Raw genomic sequence first — 26,373 nt, 5'->3', positions numbered from 1 at the left:
TTGGGGAGGGCACACACCAAATAATGGAATTTTGAAATACGTATACCACTAAAAAGAGGATGTACTGTATGTAAAATTATAAATATGAAAGATGTTTATTGGAATGTAATTATCAATGCCAGCAAATATTAAATGAAGTGTGCTCAGATGCTGAAATACACCATGTAAATTAATTGGAGAGAGTGGAAAGGAAAGGTGAAGGTAAGGAGGAAGAGCGGAGACAGGAGAGAGGGAAATAGAAGGGAGAGGAGAAGGAGGAGAGAAAGAAGGAGTGGAAAGAGGAGAGAGGAGAAGGAGAGAGGAAGGGGAAGTAGAGAAGAGAGGGATGGTAAAGGGAAGAAAGGAGGTAGGGAGGAGGAGAGAGGGAGAGGATATAGGACGGTGGTGATTTAGGGTATAATATGGTGTATTGAAAGCAGAAGAGCAAATGATAGCTGTTCTTGGTCGAGGGAATGATATAATAATGGACAATACAAAATAATTTCTGTTCAGATGTAATGGTATACTTGTGGTTATATGTATGAAGTTAAAATAAAATAAAAAACTTTTTCAAAAAAACCCAAACCAGTTATCACACAGAAACACACAAAACCGGTCTACACGAGGCAAGGGAGTGGCGGCAAGGAAGGCCTCAGCCAGTCCCTGGGCTCACGTAGACCGCAAAGCCCACCGGCGCTCTCAGTAGCTTCTTGCTGCACCCAGCATGCCCCACGAAGTTGCCCTCCAAGCGTCGCCTGGCTTTGTGGTGTACGCAAGCCTGGGGAGTGGCGGCAAGGAAGCCCCCCCACCTGTGAAGTTGCAGCCATAGGCTTACTTACCTTTAGGCAGCTGCAGGAGGAGGCAGCAGTAATGCAGCAGGGTAGGCAGGCCAGGAAGTCAGCAAGGACTCAAGTGTCTCAGACAGGAAGTCAGCAAGTGACAATGTGAGGGCAAGGCCAGTAACGGTAGTGGGTCATGTGGTAACCGTGGTATATATAGGGTTCTCAGAGATGGGGCGATCGGTGAGCCAGTGAGTCAGTGAGTGGCGGGCAGGTAGGCAGGTGGGGCAAGCATGGTGCGGATGGGTGGGGTGAGAGAGAGAGAGCGCGGTGACCGGGCATGCAGGAGGAGCGAGTGGGGACAGGCCAGGGGACTGAACCAGTTTGGGGGCGTGGCCAGGCTGCCATTACTACCGGTTCAGAGAGCTAGTCCCGATTTTTACTACCTATTCGTTCGAACTGGTCCGAACCAGTAGGAACCCACCTCTGATACCCTACCCTACCCTACCCTACCCTACCCTACCCTACCATACCATACCATACCATACCATACCATACCATACCATACCATTCTAATATCCTGTGATGTAAAAGGGAAATGCAGCCACTTGGATGATCCCTTGCCAGTTCCGCACTTACAGGAAGCAAAAAAAGCAAAAAAGCAATTCCTCACTTCATGTGAATGAAAAGCATAAGTACCCTACCTAGAGTTGCCAGGGAACATGGCCTGGTTAATCAGAAATCTTAAATAGTAACCAAACGTGATCAACTTTCATTAATAAACAATTTGTAAACAGCATGTTTACATGCATAGATGGAAATTGTGGCTGTCATCTTCTCCACAACGCAAGGAGAGGATGGGGTGAGTCTTTTGTTCTGCTCTTGGGAATTTGATGAGCAGGTAAAACAGAAAACTGCATTCAGAATTCCTGCTGGGCATAATTAGACTTGGACAAATAGACACAAATCTGGCAAATAAACTTAGCAGATTTCACTTTAAAAATTGGAGTTGCTCTTTTTTTGTGCGCTGTGTGCTTTTTTTTTAGCAGATTATCCCTGTACATTTTAAAATTATTATCTGAAGAATAATAAGATCCCATTGTCAAAGTTAAAAAAAATCTTAAGAACAAGTATGAGATGAACAACAGTGACTCATACTGTGGGGATTTAAAACAAAATGTGTACAGAAATCTGATGAGGGGGAAAATGACAAAGACTGTTAAAAGATAGGAAGACTTATATGGAGTTTTTGTTGAAAAAAGAAAAGACTGGACTGATGTCTTATGGATTTGGGAATCAAAAAGAGAGGGGAAAGGATAAGAAGTAGGATGGCAAATTTCTATTTTTCTTTTTATTCATTTTTCTTTCTTTTTTCACTTTTTATACTTTTATTGTACCTCGACTTACAACAGTTCATTTAGTGAGCATTCAAAGTTACAACGGCACTGAAAAAAGTGAGTTATAGCCATTTTTCACACAACCATTGCAGCATCCCCATGGTCACATGATTAAAATTTGAATGCTTGGCAACTGACTCATACTTATGACAGTAGCAGTATCACCAGGTCATGTGATCAATTTTTGCAACCTCACAAGCAAAATCAATGGAGAAGCCAGATTCACTTAACAACCGGGTTACTAACTTAACAGCTGCAGTGACAACTGTGGCAAGAAAGGTTGCAAAATGGGGCAAAATTCACTTAAAAAATGTCTGACTTAACATAAATTTTGGGCTCATTTGTCGTCATAGGTCAAGGACTACCTGTACATTCTAATTAAAAATATTTTTAAAAGTATACAGGAAACATGGATGAAAAACAGTTTGTCTGATTTGGGATAGTGATATTCTGGACAAATATGCACTATATTCTTCTCTTCATATACTAGTACTATCCTATCAGTGATTTCAATAACTTTAGAGACCGGGAATACTGCATCCAGTTTTGGTCACCATACTACAAAAAAGATGTTGAGACTTTGGAAAAAGTGCAAAAAACAACAACTAAGATAATTAAAGGCCTGGAGAATAAAACATATGAAGAACGCTTGCTGGATTTGGGTTTGATTAGAGAAAAGAATGACTAGGGGTGACAAGATAGCAGTATTCCAGTATTTGAGACGCTGCCACAAAGAGGAGGGGGTCAATTTATTTACCAAAGCACCTGTAGGCAGGGCAAGAAACAATGAATGGACACTAATCAAGGAGAGAAGCATCCTGGAACTAAGGAGAAACTTCCTAACAGTGAGGACGATTAACCAGTGGAACTGCTTGCATTCAGACATTGTGGGTGCTTCATCACTGGAGGTTTTCAAGAAGAGGACTTGACCAGTTGGCATAGGGGCTTCATGAAACCCAGCCGATACCTGCTTGCCAGGACACCCTATGGGGTTAAAGCCACCCTGGAGGGGTGGTGAAGAAAGGAGGGATGCTTTGTAGATCACGAGGAAACAGCAATTTCCATGTTTGATTCAAAGAAAACCCTCCTGATCGGCAGCAGAGACGGTGGCCTTTTTTTGCAAGACCGAAGCTGTGACAACTGGGACAAGAAGATATGTGCTGGAGCGAGTTGTGGACAGTGGACTAAAACTGGGTGGGATAACTTTCAAGAGGAGAAAACAGAAAGTGTTGAGGAAAAAACAGAGGAGACAATTCCAAAAATAATACAAGCAGACAAAAAGATTGAAGAGATAGCAATAATTTTGAACATGGAACAAATATAATATTTTTTAAGAATTCAAAATAGAAAATAGAATAACGAGACAGACCCCTTAAAAATGATGGGGGAACTGAGGATGGGTAATCTAGAGATCCAACAGCAAGAGACAGATGCTGTAGCAGCAGAAATATTTACACTAAATAAAAATGACAAAAGGAGTTACAAGATATCAGAGGAGAAGCAGGACAGATACACCAAAAAGCTAATAAGAGTGGAAATTTTAAAAAGGGCAAGAGATGATGGATAGACATAGAATATTTTTTAATGTGGTTATTCCAATAAGTGTTAGAAAAAGAAGTAGAAAGTAGAAATTGGGAAAACAATATTATGTAAACTGAAATATAATAGAATATATTATGATTACTATCTATACACAAATGTTAGAAGTTGAAAAAATATGACTGTATATTTAAATGGTAATATCACTATCAGAGGGACGCGGTGGCTCAGTGGCTAAGATGTTGAGCTTGTGGATCAGAAGGTCGGCTGTTCAACGGTTCAAATCCCTAGTGCCGTGTAATGGAATGAGCTCCTGTTACTTGTCCCAGCTTCTGCCAACCTAGCAGTTTGAAAGCATGTAAAAATGCAAGTAGAAAAATAGGAACCACATTTGGTGGGAAGGTAACAGCGTTCTGTGTGCCTTCTGCATTTAGTCATGCCGGCCACATGATCACAGAGACATCTTTGGACAGCTCTGGCTCTTTGGCTTTGAAACGGAGATGAGCACCACCCCCTAGAGTTGGGAACAACTAGCATATATGTGCAAGGGGAACCATTACCTTTTATCACTATCAGAATTATATGCAAAATATATTGACCCAGATAATACACTGTCCACTAAACACCTATGGATGTTAAAGGAAAAATATATAAATAAAATTATATATAAAAAAGAGGAGATTGGACTGCCATTTGTTTGAAATGGTATAGGGTCTCCTGCTTGAGCAGGGGGTTGGACTAGAAGACCTCTAAAGTCCCTTCCATCTCTATTCTGATTGATTGATATTTACCTTACTCCCTGCAGCTCTTGATCCCATGTGATTTTCCTTCAACTGTGTTTGGTTGCACTTCCTGACATCAGAGTTTAATGCACTTTTTAAAGAAACCTGGCTGATGTTCAAGAGTAAAATTGTGGCTAGTGCCTTTAATCTCATAAAGCACATCACATGAGTAAGTTCCAAATGGTTTCTCCTGCAAGAAAGAAATGTCTGGACAAAAAAAAAACATGAGTCTCTAAGAATTTTATTGCAATACAGCTGGCTAGAATTTTTCAAAATTAAATCCCTTGACACAAATGTTGAGGTACAGATATTGTGTAAGAACAATAATTTATTATAGACAGGTAGAAACAGACTACTTTACTTTGGTTAATTTCTTACCCTCCTTTTCTTCCCAAAATAACCCTGGAGAAATCTATACTATTAATACAGAATGTGGATTTAATACACTTCATTATATTTGAGGGTAACTAGTACTACAGTGTAGTCAGCAACATTCCCAACTGCACAGGCTGAACAGAACAGTGCCATAAGAGGAAAAAAACCACAAGGAACTATATAGTGCAAGAAAGGAAACCAAAATGTCCCAGATCACAAAAATTTCTAGGATGAGTCTTATGAGAGGGCACAGAATCACTTTGAAGAAAAATACATTGTCATGCCTGCAAGCCATATTTTCTTTTAGACTTCAGGCCTGCCACACTTTCTACTGTCTACTTTCTATTGTGGGAAAATGGGAGGGGGGGGACTATATGGAGTTGGGTGATATGTAGCCATATCATTATTTTTAGAAAGTCAAGGTCATCTTTGTCTCTGTACCTGGCCGGAACTGGATGGGTGGAATCTGTTGTCGTGGCAGTGGAAGTTTGGACCATGTGATGAACTTGTGAGTGTTGGAGCAGGATCTTGAACTTTCAACTGGGTGGGAAAACCTGGAAGCTTTCAAATTCAGGTTAATGTCAGGGTTCCAAAAAACACCCCCAACAAAATAAAACTCTGAGGCTTGTGTTTCCTCAAAATTCCAATTTATTAGAGATGTCATGTTGGCACATCTGGGAAAACCTGAATCGGAAAGTTTCCAAGTTTTCCCAAAAATCCAAAAGAAAAGATGGCTTGCAGGCATGACAGACAGCCTCCCCTCAGAAGAAAAGCATGTCCTGTAAAAAGAATAATGCAGTGGGTTAACATTTACTAACATGCCCTGACAGACATTTTCATGGCTTGGCAAATCTCTTTGTGGCTTTTGCATTACACATTGGGCCTAATTCAATCTGTAAAACAATGAATCTAGATCAAGACAATAGTGTAGGGCAGTGATGGTAAACCTTTTTCACCTTGGGTGCCAAAAGCACACACACACGCTATCATGGGCGTGTGCATGCCCACCCCCATAATTTAATGCCCCCCATGCCCCCTCCGCTGCCCCACACATGCGCGCACGGCTTTCTTGGAGCCTAGGGAGGGCAAAAACAGCCTCCCACACAGAGGTGGGTTCCTACCAGTTCGCACCGGTTCGATAGAACCGGTTCGTCAAATATACCGAACCGGTTAGAAGAGGTTCCACCGGTGGACCTAGAAGTAAGTTCCGGAACACCTGCCCCGGCCCTGTCGCTCGCTCGGTCAACCCCGCCTGTCCGGAAGCCGCTCCATTGCACACTCCCCCTGCCCGTCCGCACTATCCTAGCCCCACCCACCGCTCACTGATTGGCTGGCTCACCAATCGCCCCGCCTGCCTCTAAGAACCCTTTTCTAAACCCACTTACCTTTTTTCCTGCTTGGCTCTCTATTGCTGCCTGCTGACTCCTAGGAGGAAAGTAAGCTGCAACTAAGCGCGGGGCGGGGGGGCAGCGGCAGGCACTATAAGCGAGTCTGGTGACCTTTTGTGGCCTTGATAGGATCCTGGGCTCGCTTATAGTGCAGGGCCGCATGGCCACCAGAAAGCATGGGCGCGGGGGTGGGGACGGCGGTGGGAGCTTATGCGGCACAGCCGGCATCTTTGACAAGTTTGGGGACCTCGCAAGGTCTTTGCAAGGTTCCCGGACTTGCCTAAGATGCCTGGCTGCCAGAAAGCACGGGCGCGGGGGTGGGGATGGCAGCGGGAGCTTACGCGGCACGGCTGGTCTCCTAGGACCTCCTAGGTGCCGGCCGCACTGTGCAAACTACTGTCCGTCTCCCTGTGCTCAGAAAAGCAACTCCGGGAAGGTGCCTTGGTGGCAGCAGGCGTCCTAGAACCTGCCTGGTAGCAAAGGACTTAGCTGGGCTTCCTTTTCTGAGCACAGGGAGACGGACAGTATTTTGCGCCATCCGTCTCCCTGTGCTCAGAAAAGCAACTCCGGGAAGGTGCTTTGGTGGTGGCAGGCATCCTAGAACCTGCCTGCTAGCAAAGGACTTAGCTGGGCTTCCTTTTCTGAGCACGGGAGACAGACGGTATTTGGTGCTGTCCGTCTCCCCGTGCTCAGAAAAGCAACTCCGGGAAGGTGCTTTGGTGGCGGCAGTCGTCATAGAACCTGCCTGCTAGAAAAGGACTTACCCGGGCTTCCTTTTCTGAGCACAGGGAGATAGACAGTAGTTTGCGCCGGCTGCACCGCACAAACTACCACCCATCGCCCTGTGCTTAGAAAGCAAGTCCGGGCCCAACCTCATAAAGCATTGAGGAAAGATCCGCGTTTAAAGATAGGAGCCCTAACTGCTGCCGAGGCCTGCTGCTTGAAGAAGCGGGTGGAGGAAGCAATTGCTCCTTGTTACAGGTCAGTTTGGCTGCAGTGCTTACACCGTTTCCCTCCGGTTAGGCTTTCGCCACCCAGAGGCCCTTCGGAGGCCGGAAATGGCCCATTTTCTGACTTCCGGTGGTCCCGGTAGGTACGTTTTTTGCCCTCCCCAGGCTCTAGAGGCTTTCTAGGAGCCTGGGGAGGGTGAAAAATGGCCCAACATGCAAACCAGAAGTTTGGGAATGGAGGGCGAAAAACAGCCCAATGTGCAAACTGAAAGTCTGTTCCCGAACTTCTGGTTTGTGCATTGGGTGGGTTTTCGCCCTCCGGAGGCTTCAGGGAAACCTCTGGGGACGAAAAATGGCCAAAGATCAAGGCTGAAAATCAGCTGGCCAGCACGCACATGCACACTGGAGCTGAGAGTGCAATGCCTTGCGTGCCGGAAGAAATGGCTTCGCATGCCACCTGTGGCATGCATGCCATAGGTTCGCCATGGGTGTAGGGAGTAGTTGATTTTTGTGAGGAGCAGCAAATATTTGTGAGATTGTGTCCATGCCCCCAATACTTGTTAGGTCAAGCATCTATCGACCGGGGCAAAGATATAATCCAATGCCTGTTATTCAGGTCCTGCTATGTTGGGGTGCCAGAGATCAGCAATAAAAATCACCTGAGGTCCATCACTGGAGGAACCTGTAACAAAGATGGTTGCAGTTATCATTTCACAAGTAGTCCCAATGCTATATACAGTATAGACCTCAATTTAATTTCAAATCCTTTTCAACAATCAGAGCAGATCTGACCAAAACAAGGTGTTTTTCCCAATAGCTTGCCAGGTGAAATGAAAGAAAAAAATACGTTAAAAAGACAGAATTTTGCGTAGCAAATATATGAGATATAATAGTGTGATACTTGCCAACCATATTTTAGACCAGCATGTTGGGCGAATCCAGAAAACTCACACCATAGCTAATGGTTTAGATTGTAGTTAATCTGCTTTGTTTACCCAGATATCTCAGCAAAACCTGGTTCAATTGACCCTGGCCCAATGTGTTGTCAAACAATCACCAAAATAACAGAATACCAGAAAAAAGGTAGGAAGATTTTGGTGCTACCTATTTTATCTTTGGACTTCATCTTTCACTCGCTTCAGCTCTGCCCATCATTGTCCCACAATGCAGCCCTGAACAGATTATTCCTCAAGAAAGACCTTTCGCCAGAAATAAATGAAATACCCCAACCCTTTTAAAATTATGCAAAATACATTCTTTTGGGAAAACTTCCCAAAATCCTACGCAGAATAGTAGGAAAGAAAATTGTCTAGAGGTGGTCAGATGGTCATGAATTTAATAGGATAGTATGGATCCATCATACTCTGAGACCTTTTAAAGAGACCATGTCTCACTGGATAAGACAGGGGTCCTCAACCCCAGTCTGTGGACTGGTACTAAGCTGTGGCATGCCAGAAACTGGGCCATACAAATAAGCAAAGCCCCATCTGTGGGATGCAGGTAGCATGCAAATCAGGGGTGAGTTCCTACTGGCACCAGTACTGGTTTGCTTTGCTTGCGCGTGTGCCAGCCACACATTACTCGTGCATGTGCAGTTCACTGTAAATTGTTCTGCACATCCGCGAAGACCTTAAAAAGCTAATAAAAACCATGCCGGCAATGGCAACAGAGACCGGGGAACCAGTTTGGGGGTGTGGCCAGCCTGGGTCGCTGCTGGTTCTGCGACCCAGGCCAAATTACCACTACCGGTTCGCCCAAACAGGTGCAAAATGTTAGAAACCCACCTCTGATGCAAATCCATGCCCCCTTTGGACCATGGAAAAACCTCTCTCCACGGAAAAGGTCCCTGGTGCCCAAAAGGTTGGGGGCCACTGGGATAAGAGACAACCAGTCAACCTTGGTGTAACATTCCTAAAGCTGAGATGTGCTGATGAGCACTCTTATTCAGAACAAAGTTATACAATGGGGAACTTTTAAGGAAGTCCTAGTCCTCAAATGCTTTTTGGGAAAAGAGATTTTTGAAGTCAACTCACTTCAGTCCTCATGCCTGCTTTCTCTGCTCTCTTACCATTATGTGCTGTGGTGTGCAAGAAGGAATCATCTACCAGAAGGCAGTATCCTTCAGACCAGCACTGTGGCTCACCACCCACCACCAAGTCACAACCAGGTGGCACTTTTAGCCCCAGAAGAAGAATGAATAAGCTGTGAGAGGGAGGCTTCCTGAAGGATGTTTTGTATCCCACCCACCCACCCACCCCCATACAAGAGAGAGAAGAGAAACATGCTGATTTAAAGCACTAATTATGGAAACAACTTCCTACACTGGGAGAAAGAGAAGCTGTCATTTGCAAAACCAAGAATGGATACCCCATTTGCATATAGAATTTTTAATCACCCCATCCAGAATTGTGGCCACAACCTGGGGACCTTCTTCTTGCTTCAGCAGAAAATAAACTGTCTGCCTATCTTGCAAACAACAGTCATAGCAGGAACATAGAAATTACAGAAGATAATTGTGTATGGAGATTCTCGATTATCCAGGTCATGGTTGTCCCAAAGCTGCTTTCTCCAGAAGGCAACTGGACTTATTTGGTTTTTTTCTCTGAAAACATTTAGCTTCTCACTCTATTAACACTCTATAAAGTGTTAATGCCACTTTATAATGCCTTGGTAAGGCCACACTTGGAATACTGCATTCAGTTTTGGTCGCCACCATGTAAAAAAGATGTGGAGACTCTAGAAAGAGTGCAGAGAAGAGCAACAAAGATGATTAGGGGACTGGAGACTAAAACATATGAAGAACGGTTGCAGGAACTGGGTATGTCTAGTTTAATGAAAAGAAGGACTAGGGGAGACATGATAGCAGTCTTCCAATATCTCAGGGGTTGCCACAAAGAAGAGGGAGTCAAGCTATTCTCCAAAGCACCTGAGGGTAGAACAAGAAGCAATGGCTGGAAACTAATCAAGGAGAAAAGCAACTTAGAACTGAGGATAAATTTCCTGACAGTTAGAACAATTAATCAGTGGAACAACTTGCCTCCAGAAGTTGTGAATGCTCCAACACTGGAAGTTTTTAAGAAGATGTTGGATAACCATTTGTCTGAAGTGGTGTAGGGTTACCTGCCTAGGCAGGGGGTTGGACTAGAAAACCTCCAAGGTCCCTTCCAACTCTTATTCTATTCTATTCTATTCTATTCTATTCTATTCTATTCTATTCTATTCTATTCTATTCTATTCTATTCTATTCTATTCATCCACGAAACGTCTTCAGTTCTAACAGTTAGAACTGAAGAAGCTTCTTGGATGAGAAGCGGAAAGTTTTCAAAGGAAAGAAAAAAGCAAGAAAGTCCAGTTACCTTCTGGAAAAAACATCTCTGGGACCACAGAAGATAATTGGAGACCAGGAAAAGATGATCTGAAGAACATTAAAAAAATGTTTTCTGAAAAACCCTGTTCACATCCTCCTGCCTTCAATTGAGGTCAAATGCCTGAGATTTTATTGTGAGCTACTGAAGAATTTTAAACTTTTAGAAAACCTTTGATTAGGAGCCACCCAGAGTTGGTTATAAGACCAGGGATGGGGGCTATATAAATGTTGTAAATAAAAAGGTAAAAATAGTTTATTTGATGCTCCTTGTGCTACCTACCCACCTACCCATCATACTTGCACTGTGAATCAAAGTGTTGGCCAATGATGCATGATTCTCATAGCACCTTCTCTGAAGAGGCATCCTACAAAGAATGCCTCTTCTGAAATGCCACTAGTCAACTGCAAATTTTCTAAAAAATCAGATTTGTTTATAGTTTGTGGAGCAAATTCATCTGAAGCAGTGTTGCAGTTTGCAACAATTATTCCAATCTGCTTGTTTGGCTGCTTCTAAATATAAATACCATAGTTAATAAAATAGAATAATGATAAACCAAGCTTATAAAAAGCTCCTATTTAGGGAACAAAAGAATTCAGTAACTAGATAGCATGTATTACACTGAAAGGAGATTCTGGCAATCCAGGTTTTCAGATACTGGCGCCCCTTCCCCACCAAGTAGATGCTGTGATCTGACCCATTCATTGCTCCTCCAGTGTTTGCTCACCTAGGTGACACCGTACCCTGGTGTTCGTTGGTCCATAGGTGCCAGGTAGCACAGTTCCAGGCTGCAAGACATTAAAGCAGGCATTTCCAAAGCAATTGGCATTGATAAAGGTGCGTAGTGCGCTGAGTGCCGGATACGTCCATGGGCAGCTGTGACAATTCTGTGCTATGCACTCCCCCTGTCGGTAGAGGTAATAACTTTGACAGCCAGGGTTGGTGTTGAACATCCATCCCTGTGGCATCGGGGTTCAAAGTCCCTTGCAATGCCCTCAAATTCCCGCAGGATGGCTGGGAAACTGAGTTCAAGAATTTCCACATCATGACGCTGGGACTCACAGGGAAAATAGGGGACCAAAGGCAAGTCGGGGAGGTAGAAGGCGCTGGGTTTCTGGATCGCCATCCATTCGCTCAGCTGATAATAGGCTTGGTCCCGGATACCTTTGTGCAGCCGGTTCATACCTGACCACGAATAGCGCTTGGCGTAATCTCGCAGGCTGCAATACAGGCGCTGATTGATAGCATCGCCCCATAGGGTATGGCGAGGGCAGTGGTGGGTTTCTGTCGGTTCGCACCGGTTCGGGCGAACCAGTTCGTGACCAGACCCGGAAGTAACCGGACCCAGAAGTAACTTCTGGGAACCGGCACCGGCCCTGTCGCTCGATCGCCCTTGCCGTCCCGTCGCAGCTCGCTCGTTCCCCCGCCCGTCCGCACTAAACTAGGCTAGCCCAGCCCGCCGCTCACTGATTGGCTGGAGTCCAGCCAATCAGTGAGCGGGCTGGAGGCGATCCGTTTAAAAGCGTGGCACCAACGGCCAACATTCCTCTTTTGAAAAGAGTCTTTCTCTTTTGGAGACTTCTCTTTTCAAAAGAGTCTTTTGTTCCCGAGCAGTCTCGCATCGCATTTGCTGACCGGGTCCTCCATTTCAAAACTCCCTTCCCTTCGCCTTCCAGGAGCTTGCTGCTTCCCTCAGGTAAGCAACTAAGCATGAGGGGGGGCGGTGGGACTCGGGAGGCTAGCTTCGCCAGCTTACGAAAGCCGCGGGCTGGCATAGGCCACGCGGCCAAAGGCGGGTGGGCAACAGCAGCGGCGGCCTAGCTTTCGCAAGGGAAGGCCTTCAGACCTACCCTTGTGAAAGCCGCAGGCTCGCGTAAGCCACGTAGCCAAAGGCGGGCGGGTGGCGGCGGCCTATGCCACGAGGGCAGGCGGGCGGCGGCAGCGGCCTATGCCACGAGGGTGGGCGGCGGCGGCGGCAGCAGGAGTAGCGATCTAACTTTCACGAGGGAAGGCCTTCCTCTAGTGAAAGCCACGGTCTCATGTACGCCATGGGACCAAAAGCCGCCCCCCCTTCTCCAGCCTCGCCTGGCTAGCTAAGCCTACCAGGCGACCTGCTTAGTGACAACCCTGGCCTTGTCCCTCCAGTCCAGAGTCTTACCTGTCCTGCTGCCTCTCTGCCTGCCTGCTCCCTGTTGCATCCATCCATCGCATCGGAGTCAGATTCATCGCATCGGAATGCTGCTGATTCTGCCTGCTGGTAAGTAACCTGGTTTTTTTTTCTTTTATTTTTTTAATGTATTTTAAAATAATATTTAATTTATTGTGCATTGAATTTTTTAAAATAGTTTTACTTAAAAGTATTGAGTATAGAATATTTTAAAATGGTTTACTTCAATTTATTGTGTGTGGATTCTTTTTTTAAATTGTCTTAGACTATTTAAAAAAAGGTTCTATCCAAAATAAATTAAAATAAACAATTTAAAAATATTCTATACTCAATACTTTAAAACGTATTGTACATAGAATTGTTTTAAATTGTTTTATTGTAATTTATTGTGTATGGAATATTTTTAATGTTTTCATTTTTAATTATTGTGTGTGGAATAGTTTGAAATGGTTACAGTATAAATTATTGCTGTACCCTTAAAATGGTTACAGTATAAATTATTGCTGGTGGAATAATGGTTACAGTATACTATTGCTGGTACAATACCTTAAAATGGTTACAGTATAAATTATTGCTGGTGGAATACTTAACAATGGTTTTTAAGGATTTTTTTAATTTATAGAATATCTTTTTTTAAAATTATTTTTAGGGCATTTTTATTTTTTAATTGTTTATAAAATATATTTACTACAAGAAATGTTATTCCTTTTTCCAAATGTTTTCTTTGTGATGCAATATGTTGCTTTTAAGTGTTCAGACCAGGTTTACAATACAATACAATAGTAGAGTTGGAAGGGACCTTGGAGGTCTTCTAGTCCAACCCCCTGCCTAGGCAGGAAACCCTATACCGTTTCAGACAGATGGCTATCCAACATCTTCTTAAAGACTTCCAGTGTTGGGGCATTCACAACTTCTGGAGGCAAGCTGTTCCACTGATTAATTGTTCTAACTGTCAGGAAAGTTCTCCTCAGTTCTAAGTTGCTTCTCTCCTTGATTAGTTTCCACCCATTGCTTCTTGTTCTACCCTCAGGTGCTTTGTGAGGTTTATGTATCTCAAAGTGGCTGCTTTTCTATGGGCAGGCCAGGTTGGTGCAAGGCAGCTTTGCCAGATTTTGTGTGTTTCACCCTCGTTGTTTAGGTAATTCTGAGGTGGTTGCTGGTTCTGTGAGCTTCCTGGCACTGTCCTTTATAATTTCCCACAATGCTTTTGGTTTTTATTCCAGTGGCTTTGTCTTTCCTGTCCTTAGGGTTGGGGTAAAAAAAACTGGTTTCATTTGCATTCTTTTTTTTGTGTGTGTGTGTGGGGGATTCTTATTTGTTGGTGTTTTCCTGGCACTGTTTGTGTGGGTGTGGGTGTGTAATGTCCCGCAGTTATCTACGCATTAATAATGATCTAGTAATATTTCCTTATACATTTTAGTGACCTTTCCTTACATAATTGGTGTTTTCTTTCATACTTTTGGATTTCTAATTTCTGTTTCTTTTAGTTAGCAATTGCTAAAACAAATCCCATGTGAAAAAGTATTCAAAGCCTTCTTGATTTTAATTGTCAATTTATTTATTCCTGCACATTGTAATATTTATTCATTTTCATATCTCTGTTTTTCCACTGTTGTGCAAACACAATTCCAGCAGCTGCTAACATGTGTAAAATTAAATATATATTGTACTCCCTTTCAAATAGCCAACAAAATATTTCTGGGTTTAATTCCATATCTTGCTTTACCATTGCTTCTAACCACTAACTTTTGAATAGCTACTTGGACCCACCTAAGTAGTGAACCTAATTCATATATTCCTGTTTTTTGGAACTGAGAACTAAATTTCAGAAAAAGGAAATAAGGTGGTGTGCAGAAGACCGTCAAGCCAGTGAGATCCTTCCTCTGTAGGTAGCTGTCTTTATTGCTGGGTGTGCTCTGTGCTGGGTTCATCCTTGAGATAGTAAAGTCTTGCTTTCTGTGTCTCTCCTTTGTGCAGGTTATTGGAGCAAGATGGTGAGGTGGTAGTGCAGAAGATGCAAAAAAGGACAGTAATTTTCCTTTTCTATTATTTTTTGTGCTTGTTTCATCCTAATGCAGTGCATGCAATTAAAGTATTGCTTTCTGTGTCTCTCCTTTGTGCAGGTTATTGGAGCAAGTTGGTGAGGTGGTGGTGCAGAAGACTGGAAAGCCAGGGATCCTTCCTCTGTAAGTAGCTGTCTTTATGGTTTTATGTGCTGGTTTCGATGCAGTGCATGCAATGAAAGAGTTCATTTCTGTGTCTCTTCTTTGTGCAGCCCATTCATTGGAGTCAGTTATACCGAAGACTGGAAAGAACAGTCATCTTCCTTCTGGAAGTAGCTCTTTTATTGTTTTTGTACTTATTTTATGCCTCAGATAGGCGGGCGTGAGTCCCTTTTTGTGAAATGGGGCCTTGGAGTTCAGGTGGGCCTTTTTGTTACGTACCTGTCTCCCTGCTACGTTTCATCGGCCCTGCCGGAGCTGCTGGATTTACGAGCTGAATTGATGGTTGATTTCCCCAGGCTTATGATCCTGGGGGATTTCAATCTGCCTTCCATTGGCGAGACATCCGAGTCAGCTCGGGAGTTCATGGCTTTCATGACGGCTATGGACCTAACTCAGTTAATTCGAGACCCCACCCATAATAGGGGGACACACGCTCGACCTGATTTTTGTCTCTGGGCAGTGGATGAATGATCTAGATTTAGGGGATATTTCTATTCAACCCTTGTCATGGTCTGATCATTTCCTCATCAGGCTTGACTTCCATACTGCTACCCCTCGCCGCAGGGAGGCGGAACTAAGTAGATGGTTCTGCCCCAGGCGCCTGATGGACCCTGAAAGGTTCCTGATGGAGCTTGGGACTTTTCCTGAATCCCTTGCTCACAACTCGACCGAAGCCCTAGTGGAAGCCTGGGATAGGGCGGCCACTGGGGCCTTGGATAGCGTTGTGCCTTTGCGTCCTCTAACCTGGTGTCGATCCCAGGTGGCTCCCTGGTTTACCGAGGAGCTCCGGGAGATGAAACGCCGGAAAAGACGCCTAAAGAGTGGTTGGAGGGCTAGCCAGTCCGAATCTGATCGAACACTAGTAAGAATTCATATTAAATCCTACTTAGTGGCGATAAAAGCGGCAAAACGGCACCATTTTTCCGCTCTTATCGCATCCGCAGATAACTGCCCAGCTGCCCTGTTTAGGGTGACCCGTTCCTTACTTAACCAAGGAACTGGGGAAGACCCCTTGCAGGGTAGGGCTGAAGAATTTGTTCAATATCTGCAGAATAAAATCTCTCAGATCCGGACAGGCTTGGACTCTGACTGGGTAGATTCGGGCGAGTCGACAGGGATGAATCTTGTGGAGACAATCTGGGATGAGTTTGACCCTGTGACCCCTGAGGGCATGGACAGGATTATTGGGAAACTCGGTGCTGCCACTTGTGTGCTGGACCCGTGTCCCTCTTGGTTAGTTTCGGCTTCCCGGGAGGTGACACGAGGCTGGCTCCAGGCGATTATTTTATTATCTTAATTATTTATTAGCAATACAGTCCTGCACATCTTTTATCCTCCTCTTATGCATCTATCCATTTTATATTTGTATATATATATTTTCCATGTAGTAATTTTAATTGTTTTAATTTTGTTCTTTGACATGGACTGTACACCGCCCCGAGTCCCTTTCGGGAGAGGGGGCGGTCTATAAGCACTAATAAATTGAAATAGAATTAATTGATTACCAACGCTTCATTGAGAGAGGGGTTCTTTCCCACCGCCTTGAAGGAGGCGGTGGTGAGGCCCCTCCTCAAGAAGCCTTCCCTGGACCCAGCTTCTTTAGCCAACTATCGTCCGGTCTCCAACCTTCGCTTTGTAGCAAAGGTTGTCGAGAGTGTGGTAGCACGTCAGCTTCCCCAGTACCTGGATGAAGCTGTCTACCTGGATCCATTTCAGTCGGGTTTCAGGCCCGGGTACAGCACGGAGACGGCATTGGTCGCATTGGTCGCTGATCTCTGGCGGGCCCGGAACAGGGGCTGGTCCTATTATACCTCTCGGCGGCTTTTGATACCATTGACCATGGTATCCTACTGCGATGACTTGGGGGGGGGGGTTGGGAGTGGGGGGGTGTCACTGCGTTAATTGTTTGCTAGCCGTGCTGAAAATTTACTGTGCAGGTCATAGGCCTTATCAGCAAGTGATGTACTGCGCCTGCTCACACATTCCAGAGTTCTTTTGATCTTCTGTTCGTCTGCCAAGAAGGTGGGCGACAATTGCTCTTGCCAAAATTTAACAATTAGATAGATTTGTTTTATTTTTATTTTTTATATTAAAGTTTTGTTTTCATTAGAACATGTTCTCGGGTCTTATTTTATTTCTTATCTGGAGATATGCTAACAAGGAGGGGCGACGGTCCGCACCTCAATCGAAGGTGGAAGGGAAACTTTCCATTCCGTCTCATATTTGGTAGCAGAGGATGGTTTTCTTAATAATAATAATAATAATAATAATAATAATAATAATAATAATAATAATAATAATAATAATAAATTTAAATTTATTAGCCGCTCCCTTTCCAGACAGGACTCGGGGCGGCGTACAGTGGAGCATATAAAACATATACAACACATAAACATACATATATACAGGACATACATACACGGAGGAGGTAACAAATTTCATCACATTGGACAATTAAAAGTCACCATTAAAAATACCCCAATTGTAAAACACAATTTAAAATTTAAGGTTTTTAAAATTTAAAAGAACTGTCAGGAGGAGTAAGAAAAGTTTACGGTTGAGCCAGGCCAGATAATTGAAAGAGGTGGGTCACAAAAGGTATCCCTCCACAACGATATTCATGGCAACTGACAAAAACACCCTTGCCTTTGATTTGCAACGTTACTCTTCCTCCTGAGACATTCACACAAATCAAACAGCTTCCTGATTCAGAGCAAGACAAATGGTATGATGCAATGCAGGATGAAATGGACAGTTTAAAGAAACTTAATGTATTTACACCTGAAAAACCTCCAGCAAACAAGAAAGTCATTGGCACTCGATGGGTCTACAGAATCAAGAAGAAACCGAATGGTGAGTCTTTATACAAAGCCAGACTTGTAGCTCAGGGTTTCGCTCAACGTTATCCTGAGGACTACACAAACACTTACTCACCAACAGTCAGAACTGAAAGTGTAAAAATTGCTTTAACCACTGCAACTGTTCTTGGTTTAGAAGTTTTCCAATTTGATGTGGACACAGTTTATCTACATGCAGACCTAGATGAAGAGATCTACGTGAGAAGCCCTCCAGGATTCCGACAGCAAGAAGGGGATACCTGGTTCCTGAACAAAAGTCTTTATGGTCTGAAACAGTCATGTTTAATGTGGTACTTATGTCTTACTGACAAACTAAATTCAATGGGCTTTATTAAGTCCTCAACTGATGAATGCGTGTTCACAAAAAGATCTAACAATGCGTATGAGATAATTCTTGTTTATGTTGATGATATTGTTTATATTGGTCCAAATAAGAAAATGAGTGAGATTTTTGCTAAAAGTTTGCAGAGATACTTCACATTGAAATCTTTAGGATACATTAGCACTTATTTAGATGTTCAGATTGAAAAAATACAGAAGGGGTTTAGTCTTTCACAAGAGGAGAAAATTGACCACATTTTGCATCATTGCAACATGAAAGATGCTAACACAACAAAGACACCCATGCAAACAGATTTTCACAACTTAACACATGAACCAAGTCCTGAGTTCGAGGACCAAACACTTTATCGTTCAGTCATTGGGTCACTGTTATATATTAGTAGTTGGACCAGACCTGACATTGCACTTAGTGTTAATCTTTTATCACGACACATAGGTAAGGCAACACAATTTCATTGGACATGCATTAAGAAGTTATTGAAATACCTGAAACACACTAAACACATGAAGTTATTGCTAGAACCAACACACACTGATCATGCAGAATTATGTTATTATGCCGATTCTGATTGGGCAAGTGATAAGTACTTCTGGTTACATGATGTTCCTGAATGGATGTCCTGTTTACTGGCAAGTGAGAAAACAGAGTTTTGTTTCATGTTCATCTACTGAAGCTGAATATGCTTGTGTTTCAGATGCTTGTAATTCTCTAACGTGGTTTGATGCTTTGATCACAGATATCTGGACACGTCCTATTCGACCAATCATCGTGATGGAAGATAATGAATCGGTGGTTTACATTTCTGAGTCACATTTTACAGGTTCTAGGTCCAGACACATTGACATTCGTTATCAAAACACAAAACAATTAGTTAAACAAGGTTTTGCTAAATTGCAATATGTTTCTACACATGATCAAATTGCTGACATGCTCAACAAACCACTTCCAGCAGCTCAACACGAGTATCTGCGAAAGAAGATGTGCCTTATTTGATGATTTGATGACATCAGCCCAAGTAGCAAAAGAAGGGGTGTCACTGCGTTAATTGTTTGCTAGCTGTGCTGAAAATTTACTGCGCAGGTCATAGGCCTTATCAGCAAGTGATGTACTGCACCTGCTCACACATTCCAGAGTTCTTTTGATCTTCTGTTCGTCTGCCAAGAAGGTGGGCGACAATTGCTCTTGCCAAAATTTAACAATTAGATAGATTTGTTTTATTTTTATTTTTTATATTAAAGTTTTGTTTTCATTAGAACATGTTCTCGGGTCTTATTTTATTTCTTATCTGGAGATATGCTAACAAGGAGGGGCGTCGGTCCGCACCTCAATCGAAGGAGGAAGGGAAACTTTCCATTCCTTCTCAGGGGGCACCATTTTACGGTGGTTCTCCTGCTACCTGTTGGATCAGTCACAGTTCGTGTTGACTGGAGGGCAGGGATCGACCGTGAGGCATGTCACTTGTGGGGTGCCCCAGGGGTCGGTTCTCTCACCCCTCCTGTTCAACATATATATGAAACCGCTGGGAGAGATCATCCGTGGTTTTGGGGTACGGTATCATCAATATGCTGATGATACCCAACTTTTCATCTCTACCCCAAACCACCCAAACGATGCCCTCGACATGATGTCGCGATGCCTGGAGGCTGTGCGGATCTGGATGGGGAGGAACAGGCTCAAGGTCAATCCCTCCAAGACTGAGTGGGTGTGGTTCCGTCATCCTGATTTGTGCATCTTGTTCCATCTTTGATGATAGGGGGAGAAATTTTAGCCCCCTCAGAGAGGGCCCGCAATCTGGGAGTCCTCCTGGACACGCGGCTTAGTTTCAAAGATCACCTGACGGCCGTGACCAGGGGGGCCTTTGACCAGGTTCGCCTGGTACGTCAGTTGCGCCCCTTCCTGGTTCGGGATGCTCTATGCACAGTCACTCATGTCCTCGTCCTTTCTCGCCTGGACTACTGCAACACTCTCTACATGGGGCTGCCCTTGAAGAGCACCCGGAGGCTTCAGCTGGTCCAGAATGCGGCCGCGCGGGTTGTCATGGGGGTACCTAGGTGCTCCCATGTTACACCCCTTTTAGGAGGCCTGCACTGGTTGCCGGTTGTTTTCCGGGTGCGATTCAAGGTACTAATTATGACCTTTAAAGCGCTCCATGGCTTAGGCCCAGGGTACCTGTGAGACCACCTACTGCCACCAGTAGCCTCCCACCGTCCAGTACGATCCCACAGAGTTGGCCTCCTTAGGGTGCCGTCGGCCAGGCAGTGTCGCCTGGTGACCCCCAGGGGGAGAGTCTTCTCTGTGGGAGCGCCTTCCCTCTGGAATGAGCTGCCCCTGGAGCTTCGCATAATCCCTGACCTCCGGTCCTTCCGACACGCCCTAAAAAGTTGGCTTTTCCAGCAAGCCAGCCTGGCCTGTTAATTTTAACTCATTTTTTTAATGTTAGTGCTATATTAATTGGGTTTGTTTTTTGGATTGCTTCTAATTTCCTTTTAACTTTTGTAATGTGTGTTTTTTAATGCTGTACGCCGCCCTAAGTGCTTTGGGAGAAGGGCGGCATATAAATCCAATAAAACAAAGAAACAAACAAGCCACTCTCACAAAGCAGGCCACACCCACAGAGTAGGTTCCAAATTTTTTTGAAACCCACCACTGGGCGAGGGCATCCTTCTTCAGTCGGCACACCTTGTGAATGAGATACAGGGGCTACCTGCCCTGTCCCCATACGATAGCAGTACCATTGTCAGGCCTGTAGTTCTGTTCCTTTTAGGATCTTTGGCCTGCCACACTTTTTATTAATTTCTTATGCTGTTTCAATAGTGTAGTAGTTGGGAGGGGGGAATAGAAAGGCGTAGGATTGTGGAATGTATTGTTATGGATTTTCTTAGAAGCTCAAGGTCGTCTTTTGTCTCCGCACCTCGACAGCTGGCCGGAAGCAGAGTTTAGTTAGTTTAGTTTAGTTAGTTTAGTTTAGTTTAGTTTATTTAATTTATAGACCGCCCCCTCTCCCCGTAGGGACTCAGGGCGGTGTACAGACCATTCATAATCCAAACAATAAAAATGACATAAGACATAAGACATGAAACATAAACAACTCACACACACGGTCTGTTATAAAATCCCAAAACCAATTTAAATATTAAGAACAATTTTAAAATCCGTTAAAACCCCAATATAAAATTTAAAAAGCCATCCAGGAAGGTTTGAATAGATGTTAAATGCAGTTACGATTATGGTTGTAATTAGGCCAGACCTGCTACTCGAAACAGGTGGGTCTTGAGTTTCTTACGGAAGGAGCGGAGATCCGAGGTGGTTCTAATATCGGGGGGGAGGTCGTTCCAGAGGGTTGGGCCCATCACAGAGAAGGCCCTACTCCTAGGCACCGCCCGCCCGCACTGTTTAGCGGATGGTACCCGGAGGAGGCCCTCTCTGTGAGAGCGGATTGGTCGCAGGGATGTATGGGGTAGAATGCGATCCCGCAAATAACTAGGTCCCGAGCCATGGAGCGCTTTGAAGATGACGATCAACACCTTGAAACGCACCCGAAAGACCACAGGTAGCCAGTGCAGCTCGCGCAGGAGAGGTGTTACATGGGAGTACTTAGTACTCCCCATAATAACCTGCGCGGCTGCATTCTGGACCAGCTGGAGCCTTCGGGTGCATCTCAAGGGGAGCCCCATGTAGAGACCGTTACAGTAATCAAGGCGAGAAGTCACTAGGGCATGAGTGACTGTGCAAAGGGCGTCCTGCTCCAGTAAGGGACGCAATTGGCGCATCAGGCGAACCTGATGGAACACCCCCCTAGCCACGGCCGTCACATGATCATCTAGCGACAGCCGGGAATCTAGGAGGACGCCCAAATTGCGTACCCTATCCACCGGGGGCAGTTGTACCCCCCCAATGGCCAGAGATGGAACACATTGGCTAAAGCGGGGCGCCGGTAGCCACAGCCACTCCGTCTTGGAAGGGTTGAGTTTGAGTCTGTTGTCGCCCATCCAGACCCGCACGGCTTCCAGACACCGGGACATCACCTCGACGGCTTCGTTGGGGTGGTTCGGGGTAGAAATGTATAGCTGAGTGTCATCTGCATACAGATGGCACTCAACCCCGAATCCTCGAATGATCTCACCCAGCGGTTTCATGTATGTGTTGAACAGGAGAGGGGAGAGGACCGACCCCTGTGGCACTCCACACGTGAGCGGCCTCAGGGTCGATCTCTGCTCTCCCGCCAACACACATTGCGTCCGACCGGAGAGGAAGGAGGAGAACCACCGCAAAACGGTGCCCCTCACCCCCATCCCCTCCAGCCGATGCAACAGGATACCATGGTCGATGGTATCGAAAGCCGCTGAGAGGTCTAACAGGACTAAGATGGAGGAACAGCCCCCATCTTTCGCCCTCCAGAGATCATCCACCAACGCGACCAAAGCCGTCTCTGTGCTGTGGCCCGGTCGGAAACCGGACTGGCGCGGGTCTAGATAAATAATTTCCTCCAGGTGTCGAGGGAACTGCTGCGCCACCACACTCTCGACAACCTTCGCTAAGAAGGGAAGGTTGGAGACAGGACGATAATTGGCTAACTCAACTGGGTCTAGGGAAGGCCTCTTAAGTAGGGGCCTCACCACCGCCTCCTTCAAGGCGGCTGGCAGGAACCCCTCCTCCAGCGAGGCATTCACCAGACCCAGGAGCCAGTCACGTGTAACCTCCCAGGTTGCCAGTATAAGCCAGGAGGGACACGGGTCCAATAAACATGTGGTGGCCCGCAGTCGCCCGCGTAGCCTGTCCATATCCTCGGCGGCAACAGAGTCAAACTCCTCCCAGATAGGTACCTCAAGACTCGCCTCCGGTGCCTCCTCACGATCACTGAAGGGGACCCATTCGCTCCGGATCTGAGCGATTTTCTCCTGCAGATATTCCCCAAATTCCTCTGCCCTCCCCTGTAAAGGGGCTTCCCGCGACCTCTGTGATAGGAGGGAGCGGGTCACCCGAAACAGGGCGGCAGGGCGGTTTTCTGCAGATGCAATAAGGGTGGCATAATATCGACGTTTAGCCACCCTTAGTGCCACAAGGTAGGTCCGTAAATGGGCTCTTACCTGTGTTCGGTCAGATTCGGCGCGAGAGGATCTCCATCTGCTCTCTAGGCGTCTCTTGTGGCGCTTCATCACCCTCAGCTCCTCGGAAAACCAAGGGGCCAGGGTGGTTCGCTGCCACCGGAGAGGCCGCAAGGGCGCTACCCGGTCCAAGGCCCCGGCCGCCGCACTGTTCCATGCAGCCACCAGGTCCTCCGTCCGGGAGCGGGTCAGGGCAACAGGAGGTGGCCCAAGCTCCGTCTGGAACCTATCTGGTTCCATCAGTCTCCTGGGGCGGAACCATCTAAGATCCTCTGGTTCCGCCTCCCCGCGATGGGGGGTGGCGTCAGGGAAGTCCAGCCGGAGAAGCGAGTGATCTGACCATGACAGGGGAGTGATCACCTGATCCCCTATTCCCAGATCACTCTTCCATCGACCAGAGATAAAAACAAGGTCCAGCATGTGTCCTCCCTCGTGTGTGGGGCCCTGAATTATTTGGGTCAGGTCCAAGGCTGTCATGGAAGCCATGAAGTCCTGAGCGACCTCGGATGATTCACCCGTCGATGGCAAGTTGAAGTCCCCCATGACTAATAGTCTAGGGGTCTCAACTGCCACCTCCGCAATCACCTCGAGGAGCTCAGGCAGGGCCGCTGAAGCATAGCGAGGAGCCAAGTATGCAATCAGCAGGCCCAACTGACTCCCTGGGCCCCATCTCACACCTAGAGTCTCACATCCGGATATCTGAGGTACGATGAATTCTCTCGGTGTCAAGGCTTCCCGTATAATGACCGCTACCCCACCACCCCTACCCCGGGCACGAGGCTGATGGAATACACGGTATCCTGATGGGCACATTTCCACGAGGGGCACACCCCCCTCGTGGCCCAACCAGGTTTCCGTGATCCCTGCAAGGTCCGGCTCCCCCTCAGAAACCAGATCATGGATGAGGGGGGCCTTATTAACAACGGACCTTGCGTTACATAACATCAGTCTCATGCCACGGCTCTGTAAACCCTGACCACCTAGGATGCGGGGGTTGGTACAAACGACCGGGCGTAACCAACGCCCCCGGTCTCCCAACCGACTGCAGGATCTTCTTCTGTCCTCGCATCTACCCCTTCCTGCGACCGTTGGAATATAGGAACCCTCTAAAGGAACGTTATACTGACTCCCCTCCCCCGCTCCGCTCCCTTCCTCCTCAGCCCCACCTGTTCGTCTGGCTCTACTCCTATTCCTGGTCTGGCTAGACCCACCCCCCGCCCTGGATCCCTTTAAAACATTTAAAAAACATTTACACAAAAACCCCCGGAGCCTCCTCTTCTTCCACCTCTCTGGATTAATACATCCGTCATCAAGGTGGGCCCTTGAAAGGGCAGAGGGCCATATTTGCGAGAGGGGGGACTCCCGCAATAAAATCAGGTCTACCCTAGAGTAAAAATAAACCATGGTTCAGCAGGGCCTCAGATCGAATTGAGGGTGCTACAGATATTAAAATTAAAAGCAGAGGCGTGTACATGCCAGCGTGGAAGATGAAGATTGGACCATGTGATGAATTATGGGGTGTGGGGATAGATGATGAACTTTCAACTGGGTGAACCCACAGGATGCAAAATAGAGCTGAAATTTCATAGCATAATGCCAACATGTCTGTCTTATTAAATTGGAGTTTTAAGGATAACTTTGCTTTGGACAATGATTTAATTCTGCATGATATTTGGAACGCTGACAACCATATGAACAAGAGGGCTAGAGAACCCAGCACAGCTATGGCTGGCTCTGGTCGAGAGTGCCATGTAGAGGGGTCAGGGAGGAGCAGCGAGAGAAGGCCACGGAGACCCCAATCAGCCATGATGCTGAGCATCTTCGGGCAAAGTTAGAGCATCTTATGCAAGTATGCTGGCTTGCCCAGCCATTCTGAATTGCCCAGGCCAATTCATAGGGTGCCCTTTCAACCCTTGTTTTCTATTTCTTGCTGCTCATTTAATATATCACCTAGCTGCTGCATTAATCTGTTCTTCAAACAGATGCCTAATTTCTGAGCCTTCTGTCAATCATTTTCACCACTTCTGTCCTGCACACCATCCCATTCTTCTCTCCCTCTGTTGCTATATCCTCTTCTTCTAAACTGGTCCTCATTCTGCCTTATCAATTCTGCCTATCTCCTCTCATCTGCCTCCATTGCTGTAATTTCCCTGTCTGTTCTAACTCCATCCTCACTAGTCACCTTCTCTGCTGGTGTCCTCCATTTATTGCAAGACAAATGATACCTTCCTGTTCTGACCCCCCTTCTTCCCTTGCCAACACAGAACACACTCCGGACCAAAACTACTTCAACAGGATTTATTGCACAGACAGACAGACAGATCCTTGACAGCAATCCACCACAACAAGACTCTCAGAACCCTCTGGCACAGAGACACGATAGCAGCTGTCCAGCATGCCAAGCTTCCAAGACAGAACTTTCCGAATAGTTCCTTTGTTGACTTCTGCAAAGGGAGTATGCACAATCAGTCCTTTTATAGACTGAAGAGGAGTCTACTTATCAGCAGCTGAGAGCCCTTACCGCCAGTAACTGCGCCCTTGCTCCTTGTGCCTGTGGGCGCAGCGGTAACGAGCATCTAAGAACTCCCTGCTGATGTCTGAGTCACTTTCCCGTGACTCCTCCCCACTGCTCCAAGGCATGGCATCAGGAGCCCCCTTTGGCTCTCACCGCTGCTCCATGCCTCAGGCGCCTCCTGGTGGCCGACCAGACTCTCCGATCCCTGCTCAGAGTCAGAACCCTGCCCAGGGTCCTCCTTATTCTCCAGAGCTGACTCATAGGGACCCTCGCTGTCGGAGTCTGGTGGCAGCTCCAACCACTCCTGCTGGGCCACAACATCTTCCCCAGGCAGATGTGTTTCCCCTCCCCACCCTTTTTAAAAATCTCTACCTGTTCATTTGTCCATTTCCCAGTCATTCCATCTTCTAATATTCTTGTCTTCTCTGTCTCTCCCCCAAATGCCTTTATCACTCTCTTCCCTGTGTGATTCTATCTCCTCCTGGCTGAACGCCTCTGTTGCCAATTGTCTACAGTAATTTCTGTTCATGCACATAGACTACCAGAAGCATCCTGAAAAGATTAGAGGTTCCCCCTCCCTGCCCCCCTGCTCTAATCTGCCATCCC

The 26,373-nt window shown here is 46.0% G+C and overlaps 1 pseudogene across 1 annotated transcript; it reads right to left on the bottom strand.

Annotated features, from left to right (window-relative positions):
- Window positions 1–7,749: 7,749 nt before the first annotated feature.
- LOC309400575 (aspartate beta-hydroxylase domain-containing protein 2-like) lies at window positions 7,750–25,071 on the bottom strand (annotated as a pseudogene). The gene is made up of 5 exons: window positions 24,938–25,071; window positions 20,795–20,876; window positions 11,282–11,815; window positions 9,258–9,371; window positions 7,750–7,871 (listed from the first exon to the last, which is right to left on the bottom strand). The product of its transcript is annotated as an aspartate beta-hydroxylase domain-containing protein 2-like (transcript).
- Window positions 25,072–26,373: the final 1,302 nt, after the last annotated feature.

Source organism: Natrix helvetica, assembly GCF_964273705.1.
Source record: "Natrix helvetica genome assembly, chromosome: W".
In the NCBI taxonomy this organism is placed as follows: domain Eukaryota; kingdom Metazoa; phylum Chordata; class Lepidosauria; order Squamata; family Natricidae; genus Natrix; species Natrix helvetica.
This window is presented reverse-complemented; position numbering and strand designations above follow the sequence as displayed.